Source organism: Erinaceus europaeus, chromosome 22, assembly GCF_950295315.1.
Source record: "Erinaceus europaeus chromosome 22, mEriEur2.1, whole genome shotgun sequence".
Taxonomy (NCBI): Eukaryota; Metazoa; Chordata; class Mammalia; order Eulipotyphla; family Erinaceidae; genus Erinaceus; species Erinaceus europaeus.
In genome coordinates this window covers 8,697,084-8,709,971 of record NC_080183.1, presented here as the reverse complement: position 1 = coordinate 8,709,971, position 12,888 = coordinate 8,697,084, and the positions used below count along the sequence as shown (strand labels likewise).

Here is a 12,888-nt window from a genome sequence, read left to right as displayed (position 1 = left end):
TCCATACCATGTAAAACTCCTTCTTCACCCTCTCCTCCTCCTTCTCCTCCTCTTCCTCCTTTTTTTAGAGCATATGATTTCTTTTTTATTTGTAATATTTATGATTAATAGTAGGTTATAAGATTGTAATATTTATAATGTAGAGTTGCACACCACACCCACCACCAGAGTTCTGTATCCCCACCCTCCCACCTCCTAAAGATAAATACCAGAGTTCTCACAAGTCTCAGAAACTGCTTGCTTCTGTTTGGTTTCTTTTTCAAGTTTATGTGTATCAGTTCTCTAGATTCCACATATGAGTGAAACCATCTGGTAGTTGTCTTTCATCTCTTTACTTATGTCGCTTAGCATAATCATCTCCTGTTCCATCTGTTTTGTCCCAAAGTACACAGGATCATCTTTTGTGATTGCAGTGTAGTATTCCATGGAATATATATCCCATAACTTCTTTAGCAAATCATCTGTTGGAAAGATTGTGGAGAAGTGGCCTATTCTACTGCTGGTGGGAATGTAAACTGGTATATAGCCCTATTGGAAGACTATGTAGAGAGTCCTTAAACAAATAAAAATGGAATTACCTTATAAAAATCCAGCAGTACCACTCTTAGCCTTTATCCAAAGGATACCAAACCACTAATTCAGAGGGACATATGCACCCCTAGTTCATAGTTTCACTGTTCGCTATAGCCAAAAAATGGAGGCAACCTAAATGTCCATTAACAAAACTCTTCTTTCTCCACTCTATACTCCATGTTCCCTGCAGTCAATAAAAGTAAGAAAGAAATGAAGTGGGCCACTTATTTATGCCTTACTTTCTCACTGGTAAAATGAGATGTCTACCTCGGGGGCTGGGTGGTGGCACACCTGGTTGAGTGCACACATTTACTGAGCACAGGAAACCAGATTCAAGCCCCTGGTCCCCACTTGCAGGGAGGAAGCTTCATCCCTGGTGGAGCAGCACTATGGGTGTCTCTTCATCTCTTGCACTCTATCTCCTCCACCCATCTCAATTTCTTTCACTTCTATCAAATGAAAGAAAGATAAATACATAGTGAGTTTATTTAAAATAAAAATAAATTTGCAGAGCAATTGGTGAAGGTTGAATTAGACAATGCTGTTAGTAATCTGCGTCTCAGAGTCATAGCTCACCCATAATCCTTGCTGAACGAAAACTCTACATAGATGATTAAAACTGGTAATCAAAACCTGATTGAGTGTCGTAATTCTGTCTCTTGTTCATTCATTCTGTCATGAATAGAAGAGCTAAAACATTTACCTAATACAGAAATTTAAAAAAAAAAATGAGCTCTTACAGAGTTGTTCTATGGCGAGTCTTGCATTGAAGAGATAAAGGTGAATTTGATGTTTCTTATGGTGTGAAATAAAATATTACTGACAATGTCATAGAAAGTGCAAAAATGCAACAGGCAAGTAGCCATGAGGTGTGATGAACCAGTTGGTTCTCTTGGTTAAGGGTGATTTAGGCAAGGCTACTAACTGACAGGGGTGACCCCCAGTCTTGGTTTTCAAAATCAACTAGAAATTTATTGGGTGGAAAAATACCCTTAAAAAGAAGAGAATCCCCTTTCCTATATTAGGGAGCTACTCTCTTCCCCAGACAATAACTAGGATCCACCTGCATATCAGATTTCAGGCTCAGAGAAAAAAAAAAAACTATTATAGCCACAGGGCCTTTGGAATATAACTAAAATATGCCTACTAGCTAGCTAGCTACAAAATGGAGGACCCCCCCCCCCAAGTCTTCATCTGCACTATTCTAGCCTTTAGGTTTATGATTGTTCAACAATTTGTTTGGCTTAGTATGTTAACTCTCTTTTCAGCCACCAGGTTCCAGATGCTAGCTAGCATGATGCCAACCAGACTTCCCTGGATAGACAACCCCACCAATGTGTCCTGGAGCTCTGCTTCCCCAGAGCCCCACCCTACTAGAGAAAGAGAGAGACAGGCTGGGAGTATGGATCGACCAGTCAACGCCCATGTTCAGTGGGGAAGCAATTACAGAAGCCAGACCTTCCACCTTCCACATCCCACAATGACCTTGGGTCCATGCTCCCAGAGGGATAAAGAATAAGAAAGCTATCAGGGGAGTGGATGGGATACGGAGACGTGGTGGTGGGAATTGTATTAAGTTGTACCCTTCTTATCCTATGGTTTTGTCAGTGTTTCCTTCTTATAAATTAAAACAAAAATTAAATAAAGAAGAAAAATGGGAGTTGGGTGGTAGTGCAGAGGGTTAAGTGCACATGGCACAAAGAGCAAGGACCGGCAGAAGCCCGTAGCTCCCCACCTGCAGGGAAGTCGCTTCACAGGCGGTGAAGCAGGTCTGCAGGTGTCTTTCTCTTCCCGTCTCTGTCATCCCCTCCTGTTGTTGCGGTGGTCTGGTGTCGGGCTGCACCGCAGAGAAGAGAGCAGATGTCCAGAGCAAAGGGGTACACAGATCTTTATTATAGGATGGGGGGGGAGGTTTGGTTCAGACCACGTGGAGCCAGCCAGCAATGGCCGACCACGGGGGGAGAGCAGGGAGCGAGACCTCAGGGAGGGAGAGCCCAGAGCCCAGAGAGAGAGAGGGGAGGGGTGAGGGGGCTTTTTACTGGGCGACAACCAGGGGTGCCGTGTAGGGCCAGGATTGGTTGAAAGGGGGCACTCTAGGATTTAGCGGGGCATAGAAAAACCTGGGGGCGGAAACTGCATCAGAATAACTCCTCAGCAACACCCTCCTCTCTCCATTTCTCTCTGTCCAATCCAACAATGACATCAATAACAACAACAATAACTACAACAATAAGAAAATACAAGGGCAGGAATCCGGCAGTAGCACAGCGGGTTAAGTGCACGTGGCGCAAAGCACAAGGACCGGAGTAAGGATCCAGATTCAAGCCCCTGGCTCCATTTCTCTCTGTCCTATGCAAAAAAAAAAGGCAACGAAAGGGAATAAATAAATATTTTTTTAAAAAAAGGAAAAAAAAACATGTGCAAATGCCCTGAGACAGGAATCACCATATTATTCAGGTAAAATTAGCAAGAGTTCAGTGTTAGATAACTAGGGGCAAGGAGGACAGACCCCCAGGAGCTTCTAGCACTTGGATGAAAGGAGATGGTCAGAGGTCGCGGCAGAGGGAATGGAGCAGCGATGCCAGATTTGAAAGAAGCTATTGGACTGAGCTGAGTTTGAGGATGTACAAGACAAGCAGGAGATGATATCATTTGTGCCTTCTGTGTGCCTCTGTTTAAAGACTAGATAGATGGTGAAGGGACCAGGCACACTGAGTTAAGCGCACATAGCGCAAAGCGTGAGCATAGGCACAAGGATCCCAGTTCGAGCCCCTGGCTCCCCACCTGCAAGGGAGTCGCTTCACAGGCGGTGAAGCAGATCTGCAGCTATCTATCTTTCTTTCCCCCACTTTGTCTTATCCTCCTCTCTCAATTTCTCTCTGTTATATCTGATAACAACAATAATAACAGTAACAATACCAACAACAGTGGGGAAAAGCCACCAGGAACAGTGGATTCATAGTGCAGGCACCAAGCCCCCATGATGATCCTGGAGGCAAAAAAAAAAAAAAAAAAAGATAGATGGTGAAGCCATCAAAGCAGACAAGAAAATATAGGAGGAATTAAATTACTGACAAACATCTTGAAGGACATGGATGTTTGCCGGAAGGATCTCAGTTTTCAATGTATCTGTTCATTCATTGAAAAACACTTTCCTGAGGGGCTAATCAATGGCACACCTGATTGAGTACACATGTTACCATGAACAAGGACACAGGTTCAAGCCCCCAGTCCTCACCTAGAGGGAGGAAGCTTCACAAGCAGTGAAGTGGTGCTACAGGTGTCTCTTTCTCTTTTCCTAGCTATCTCCCCTTTCCTTCCTAATTTCTTTCTGTCTGTATTGAATAAAACAAAAATGAAATATCAAAAAAAAACACATTTTAGCGAGCAAAGGATTTATATTAGGAACAGAGTTATTTGTTTCTTTGTTTGTTTACAAGTGGACAACTCAGGACCAGGTAGGTGATTCAACAGCCTCGCGTATGTGAAACCCTGGATTCAACCCCTCACACCACATGAGAGCAGTAAATAGGAGTCCGTGTATGGTGTGTGTGTGGATGGGGGGTGCTTCTGCATGTCTTCTCTCTGTCTCTGGCTCTCCCTATCTCACTTTCTCATGGAGACTAAGTGGATAAATAGGAACTAGACCCAAGAGGTGACTCGGCAGCTGAGAGCAGGCATGAGACATGAAGGTCAATCTCTGGCTGAGGTCCTAGATGGTTTGCCATCTTGCTCTCTGCAGACAGGCCCCAGCTGTAAAGGGAATAGAAAAAGGAGAACTCGCTCGACTGTACTCAGATATATTGGAGCCTCTGTGGCTGAGCTATTAACAGACGAGCGTCAGTCACCTGGCCTCGTGGCTTTCAGGTTTGCACATGCAGCCAACCCAGAACACAGCCATTTATGGGACCCATGTTTATTTTATTAGTGACTTAATATTGATTTACAAAATTAAGAGATAACAGGGGTATAAGTCTGTACCGTTTCCACCACCAGAGTTCTGAATTCCCAGTTCCCCCATTGTAAGCAATAGCAATTCTCTTAAGGTTGCAGATATTTTCTACAACTATCTGTCTATATATGCCCCCTTTTATGGTCCTATCTTCTCTTCCATTCCAAGTCACACAAACACCTGTTACTACATCCAAATGTCCCCTTCCCTTTTTCCTGTCTCTCCAGTTCCTGGTGGAGTTGGAGTTCAGAGCCGTCTGGTCATCTTCCCCTATCATTTCTCCCCCTCTAGGAATATGGATCAAAATTATTGTGGAGGTGCAGAAGGTGGAAGGTCTGGCTTCTATAATTGTTTCTCCATTGGACATGACTGTTGACAGATGGATCCACACCCCCAGCCTGTTTCTGTCTTTCCCTAGTGGGGAAGGGCTCTGGAGAGGTGAGGTTCCAGGACACTTTGGTGAGGTCATCTGCCCAGGGAAGTCAGGATGGAATCAAAATAGTGTCTGCTACTTGGTGACTGAGGCTAGAAATGTGTCAGCTGTAGTTGGTGAGTTTTGTTGAGTTCAGTGATTGTAAATATTTGTTGTCGAGGAGAGAACGGTTCTGTTCCCTGTTACCTCATGGCTACGCCTCCTAGAAGTCCAAAACTCCACTTTTAATTTTAAGATTTTATAAAGGTCCACTTGTTTGGAGTCAAGATGGTTTGAGAGAGAGCACCTCCAGTGAAGACAGACCCTCAGTTAGTTGTGCTGTGATCTCAGAAACAATGTCCTGGGCAAATCCATTTTAACTTGAACTGTCAGGACAAAGTATATATGTGTAAACATTTTTAAACACCGTCCTGTGTAATCATTACAGAATTCCAGAAAAGGATTTCTTTTTGCACTATTTATTTAGCCTCTTCAATAATCACCCCACATGCCACCCCAGGCTTCCTGAGTGTAACAGCTTTCCTTGTACTGATTAAAAATTCAAAGTAGATTCATAAATCAGGGGAGTCACTTAACATCTGCGTTAACATCCACAAATGCTAGTGCGGCCCCAAGTGCATCCTAAAATAGGTTTCACAGACATAAAATACACAGGAAGGAAGATAAATACGTTTCTTTATTCTAAGTGTCTTTAATGGCCATTGGGGTAGTGTTCACCCCTCAAAGGCTTTGTTCCCCTTAGAGATTGCTTCTGCCCACACAGGGAGGAATTTCTCAGCAAAGTCAGACGGAGGGAAAGTGTTGGTTTCATTTACTGGCAGTTCGTTAGGCTACTTTTTCTTCCTTTCTTCCTTTCCTTCTCTTTCTTTCTTTCTTTCTTTGTAGGATTTCTAATAACAAATACCAGGAAGTCTGGATCAGAAGCGTCTTCAACACAACCCTAATCCATTTGGGCTGTCCCTTTATTCTGGGTCTCCTGGGGGCCCCTTGGGTGTGTGTGTGTATGTGTGTGTGTCAAGTCCTTGTGGAGTCCAGCAGTGAGGGAGAGATAGATGTCAGGAGGCGGGATGACTCAGCACATACCCCCTGGCTCTGAAGTCCTAACAGCAACCACAGAACATGAATTCCCTTTGCTGACGTTCCAGTCTGCCTTCTTGGCAGATCTAACTGTTGTAAATGACATCCAATTAAAATTACTTATCAAGGCAAAAAATAAGGAGTTGAAGCAAGGCATATATTCTTTTACAAAAGAGTGTGTTATCAACAGTGGCCGCCAGGCAGCAACGCACCCCCCTCAGCCTTCTCTCATCTGTTATACCTGACACAGAACTGTCTCCTCTACCCCTGGGCTGGGCTTCAGAGCTCACTGTCTCCCTGTTGCCTAAGTAAGGAGAGGAGGAAGAGAGTCTGAGGGTCTCTGCTGGAGGACTAGCAAGCACTTCAAGGAGCTGACCTAAAGAATACAGAACTCCTGGCCACAGGTGGTCAGAGAAAACAATTTATAAAGAGCATTTTTGTACTAAATGGTTGTTCTATTCCTGTTCTTTTAAAGAGAAGCCCTAACCATCTCTCATATAAACCTTCTTGCTTTCCAAAGGTCTGCTCAGATGTAGGCATCAGTAGGAAGAGTGTTGTGATATCAGCCACAAGGACTTGACACACACACACACACACACACACACACACACACACACACCCAAGGGGCCCCAGGAGACCCAGAATAAAGGGACAGCCCAAAAGGATTAGGGTTGTGTTGAAGACGCTTCTGATCCAGACTTCCTGGTATTTGTTATTAGAAATCCTACAAAGAAAGAAAGAAAGAAAGAAAGAAAGAAAGAAAGAAAGAAAGAAAGAAAGGGAGTCAGGCGGTGGCACAGTGGGTTAAATGCCTATGGCGCAAAGCTTAAGGACCGGCGTCAGGATCCCTGTTCGAGCCCCCGGCTCCCCACCTGCAGGGGAGTCGCTTCACAGGCGGTGAAGCAGGTCTGCAGGTGTCTGTCTTTCTCTCCCCCTCTCTGTCTTCCCCTCCCCTCTCCGTTTCTCTCTGTCCTATCCAATAAAATGGACAAAAATGGCCGCTAGGAGCAGTGGATTCAAAGCTGCTGACACAGAGCTCTAACCCTGGAGGTAAAAAGATAAAATTAAATTAAAGACAAAAATAAAAATATTCTAGAGGGAGGCATTGCCTCTGACCCTTCGTATCTTCATTTTTAAATGGAGACAAAATAATAATAGAAGCAGGGAGATATTTCAGTATTAGAGCTCAGAGTCTTTGCATGCCTGGCACACCACACAACAGAACTGAGCACAGTTCTCGTCTTGCTGTCTTAGAAATAAAGTTTAAAAATAGCATTTACCTTACAAAAGTGTCCTATGAACTGAGACTTGTGAGAGTGCTTTGTAAAAAAGCACAAAGCAAGCAGCTGGTCGGTGGCGCACCCGGCTGAGCACACCTGTTACAGTGCGCAAGAACCTGGGTTCGAGCTTCTGGTCCCCACCTGCAGGGGGAAAGCTTTGCAGGTGGTGAAGTAGTATTGCAAGTGTCTTTCCATCTCTCTCCCTCTCTCTCTCTCCTCCTTCCTTCTCAGTTTGACTCTATCTATTAAATAAATGCGGATAATTCAAAAACAAAAACAGAACTACAAAGCCTCCTTTAGTGTGTTAGTATTGTGTAACTAAATGCCTCACAAGCATCCTCCCAGTCTTGGGGTGTCTGTTCTGAGAAATAACTCCTACAGCACCTGGGAGCTGTTGGCTGCACACCGTTTCTCATTTGCCTTCAACAACCCCAGGCAGGACATTTTAAAAATCCTCCTCTTAAGTGAACTCAGTCATGCCTGTGAATGCTTGGGCCCCCAGCAATCAAGTTACCTGACAACTTCAAAGCCACAGTGCTCACCTAATGCAACGTGACAAGCTCTTTCCTTTAGCACATTCTCCAAATCTGATTATTCTGGGTAAGAAATAGAAATTCATGGGGGAACTTCGCTTCTTCTAGCATTTGCCCTTCTTTCATAGCCAGTCAACAGCGTCAGGTTGAGCCTGATGTAAAGTTTCGAGACCTCCTTTGAATCTGGAGAGATGGCAGTCGTTGACTATGTGGGTCCTTCGCTGTGAGCGCAGGACAACAGTTGGGCATCTGGAAGGGAAGATGAGGTTTCAGGGGCAGGGACCCAGACAACAGCAGGCCCTTCTCCCGTCAGTCAGATTCATGGGGCCCCAAATGGAGCAGAATCCATGTGCAGTGAGGCTCTTTCTGTGGCCTCCTTCAGAGTCAGGGCCTCTGCTTCCCCATGATTAATGAAAAACCACTACAAGTCATAATGTGGAGATGCTTTGTGTTTTGGCTGCAAGAAAAAATTTTAATATTTATTCCCTTTTCTTGCCCTTGTTGTTTTATTGTTGTAGTTATTGTTGTATTGATGTCATCATTGTTGGATAGGACAGACAGAAATGGAGAGAGGAGGAAAAGACAGAGTGGGGGAGAGAAAGACAGACACCTGCAGACCTACTTCACCACCTGTGAAGCGACTCCCCTGCAGGTGGGGAGCCAGGCACTCCAACCGGGATCCTTAATCTGGCCCTTGCGCTTTGCACCACCTGTGCTTAACCAGCTGCGCGCTACAGCCCAACTCCCTGCAAGAAAATAATTTTAAAGGAAAGACGACTTTAGCTTTTTTGTTGTTGTTGTTATTTTTAGTTACTTATCTTCTTAACCGGAGCCCCTGCTCATCTCTGGCTTATGGTGGTACCAGGGATTCAACCTGGGAACTCAAGAGTCTCGGGTATTATCTGACGCTGTTGACTGGCTACGGAAGAAGGGCGAACGCTAGAAGAAGAAGAAGGTATTATCTTGGCACTTTTATGGACAAGGCAGATCTGGGTATTTGAAACAACTGTCACTCAGGGTTTCAGTCTTTTCTTTTTTGTCTTTAGAGACAGAGAGATATCACAGCACCAAAGCTGCTTTCAATGCTGTGGGGGCCAGGCTTGAGCCTGGGTTATGCTCATAGGGAAACAGCACACTATGCAAGTGAACTATTTCCCAGCCGAGGACTTCAGTCTTTGTACAGGGGCTCCAATTTAAGATTGAAATTTTAAGGGGGAAAGTGTCAGGGATCAAACTGCGGCTTCACACATGCAGAGCCTGCTCTCTCCGTGCCAGCCAAATCAACTTTCCCAGTCATTATTTGGACATCAGAAGCAACTCCCACAAGAAACAGAACAGTGCGCCTTCCAGTCCTGGCATTGTGTTACGCGGTGCTGGGGTGTGAGCCTAGGGCCTCCTCTCCTGGATGGAGGTCTTAAGTGCTACCCCAGCTCTATCTCCTTGACCTACTGTTTAAATTGTTTATTCTATTTCATGGGGAGATAGAAATTGAGAGGGGAGAGGGAGATAGACGCCTGCAGCACTGCTTCACCACTCGTGAAGCTTCCCCTCTGCAGCTGGGGACCAGGGACTTGAACTTGTATCCTTGTGCACTGCAATGTGTGCACTCAAACAGGTTTGCCACCACTAGGCTTCCATTTGGTGGTTGCCTAGGCTTTACAATATACTTATTTCACTTATTAGTGTTTGTTTTCAGATTCTGTATAGTCCATTTGTGCAAACTGTAATGCCATTATATTCACTGTTTCCCTCTTGGTCAGCCTAATTGGCATTATACAGCCCACTAGCCTGTAAACTGTGTCTTTGGCACATTTATTATTCTACAAATTCAGAATACTGTGCAATGTGGAAGGCTGGTTCCTATATAGACTAATAAAGTTTCAAAAGCTTAACACTTAAGACATGAAATCAGTGCATTACAAGGAATTCTAATGCTCTACTTTCCTGAATGATTCATAGTAATCTTTACTCTGGACATTTTTCTCTGAGGCTATATGGGAGGATAAATGCTTGGTTAGCAGGATACCAATTCACATTTTAAGTGGCTGGAGATGTGGAAAGTCTAATAGCCCTCAATCAAGCCTTGCAGCAACTTACTCCTTACTGGAGTCTAAAGAGAATTACTAATTTATACTAATAAATTGTATCTTTTTCTCTAATTGACCTGAAGATGTGTTTTTTTCAAGGGTACAACTCTATCTATGAAGCAAATATTTCTGTTGTCATATTGTGTACCTGTGACCTACTCATGATCAGGGCATTTGAAGTCCTGTATTTGAAACATCAATTTATGAACCTAAAACACATTTCAGTTTTGTCTTTTGAAGATATATTAAAACATGATTTTAATTAAAATATTCAGTCCAAATGACTTCCCTTACTCAATAATACCATTTATTTTAAAAGTGTGATATTTGGTCTGAAGAGACAGCTCAGCATTTAAAGTCTAAGATGTCCAGGCCTGGAGCCCCTGAGACACCAAGTTCAATGTCTGGAATCATCATTTCCCACAGATAATGGTGCTCTTTTCTCTCTTTTATATAAAGCTATGAAGATAAATACATAAACATGTGTGGGCCAGGATGCTGGGTGGCAGTGCACCTGGCTGAGCACATACATTAGTGTGTGCAAGGATGTGGATTCAAGCCCCTCCCTGGTCCCCACCTGCAGAGAGGAAACTTTAAGAACAGTGAAATGGTCCTGCAGATGTCTCTCTCTCTCCCTCTCTCTCTCTCTCTCTCACTATCTCCCGCTTCCCTCACACTTCCTGTCTCTACAATAAATAAAAATACAAAAGACTAAAAGGAAAAAAAAGTGTGTGGACCATCAGATAATTTACAGCAGAGTACACGCTTCATCATGCACAAGGACCTGTGCTGGAAACCCCTACTCACCACATGAGAACATCATGCCAGCGAGAAGCTTCACAAGCAGTGGAGTGCTGCTTCGGTGTCTCTCCTTCTCTATCCCCAACTTCTCTTTCTCTGACACTGAAAAGGAAACTTCTAGGCTTGCAGGGAGTGATAGAATCCTGGAGCCATGATCCTGAGACCAAAAGGGAAAAAAAACTTACAAAGTAAATAAGAGTGTAACATCTGATGTTCAGTGATAAACACCTACATAATGTTATACTACAATGATTCTTCAATGCTAACTGTTACAGCATGTGGCTATAAACAAGACTTTAATGAGAAAGGTGCTGAGTTACTTGCTAAGAAGCGTGGAGGATACAGAGAGGAGTAAGATACATCTCCCTCGCTTTCCACTTCTACATTTCTAAACCCCTACTGCACTCGCAAGCCCTCCGAATCACGTAACTCATATTATTTCTTACCTCCTTCTGCCAGGCTGAGCTTCACTGACGGGAGACAGACGACCATAGCTGAGCTGTACACAGTATCTCTTTATTCATGTGGAACGCTGCACAATCTAAGCCAAGCTAAACTAAACTAAACTAACCTCTAATCACAATCCTGTCTTTATATATATACTTGCCAAGTAGAGCGTAAACCGGATGTGATGTAAGAGGGTGGAGCGAAAAGTGACTGGTGCAAATCAGGGTGTACTACGGGATTAAACCAATGCCCTGCAGGCAGGGTAGTGCTTTGTTAACAGTGGTTATGTAAATAGAATACAGTGTTAAACAGGGGGGATTAAACCAATGAAACAGAAGGGGTTTGAGAAGCAGAATTAGTAGAAGCATACCAACATCCTTCAATTTACCTGCATAATGCCAGGTAGAGACACAGCCTTCATAATATCACTGCCATGTTCAAATACTGTCATGGTTCCCTAATGGCCTTACAGCAATTTAATGTCCTCAGCTGTGGGGCTCTGTGGCTCTGACCTCCCCCCTCCCCCCAACATGCAATTAGACGCCAGCTGTTTGTTTCATAAACTTACCTTTGGCAAGTGCTAGTCTACTTGCCCGAAATATTCTGTAACCACAGAATTTGCTCCATCCGACAGCAAAACTTTCATCCAACTATTCATCTTCCTTTTCCATGCATCATGGTGTCTCTGGCGTTCTGACTTCTTATCATATGATACTGACTAAGTTCTGGGTCATACACACTAGGTTGAGTGTGGATACCACTTTCTGGAAAATAAGGACTTTGTAAGAAAATCAAACTCTGTCAAGTTCTAATCCCCCCCCAAAAAAAAAAACGGGGAGGGAGATATTTATTGAAAGAATAGTGGGTTAAATGACATCAGTAAAGGACTTAATCAAATGGCAAGGTCAAAGGTGCAGCCTGAATTCAACAGCAATGGACACTGAGCTAGTCTTGGACTTTGTGTCTTTATAGATTTACTTCTCACAGATGGGCTTCACTTCCTCTCAAAGCTGATGGCTTCTTCCACCCAGCAGGAAGTAGGATACCCAACCATTGCTAAATATTCTATTCTGTAAGAGCTTCTCCTCCTCCAGGCTGGCAATCATATATATGTATATATATATATATATGCATATACCTATATATGTAGATATATGCTAAGTATACACATCTATGTTATATGTATTAGGGATTCATACATTGGAATTCATTGCCAAATTCCTTAACCACTCAGCCAAAGGGGTGGGGAGGGCTGTGTTACCTAGTACATATGTGGTCACTGAGAATCCAACTCTAGTATATTAAAAACTATTACCCATGTTCAGTGGGGAAGACCCATTTATTGGGGAAACTGACGATCCTTCCTAGCCGACTGAATCCACATGGATCCCAGTCACTTTCAAAGCCAGGAACAAGCAGACATCAGGCTCAACCTGACGCTGTTGACTGGCTACGGAAGAAGGGCAAACGCTAGAAGAAGAAGCGGGGAAGCAATTACAGAAGCCAGACCTTCCACCTTCTGCAACCCACAATGACCCTGGGTCCATGCTCCCAGAGGGATAGAGAGTGGGAAAGCTATCAGGGGAGGGGGTGGGATATATGGAGATTGGGTGGTAGGAATTGTGTGGAGTTGTACCCCTCCTACCCTATGGTTTTGTTAATTTATCCTTTCTTAAATAAGAAAAAAACTATTACCAGAGAAAAG

The 12,888-nt window shown here is 43.8% G+C and overlaps 1 long non-coding RNA gene across 1 annotated transcript; it reads right to left on the bottom strand.

The window, feature by feature from the left end:
• Positions 1-201: 201 nt before the first annotated feature.
• LOC132535397 (uncharacterized) lies at positions 202-11,274 on the bottom strand. The gene is made up of 3 exons (XR_009547174.1): positions 11,183-11,274; positions 10,743-10,893; positions 202-553 (listed from the first exon to the last, which is right to left on the bottom strand). It is a non-coding gene; the product is annotated as an uncharacterized LOC132535397 (long non-coding RNA).
• Between the last annotated feature and the right edge of the window lie 1,614 nt (positions 11,275-12,888).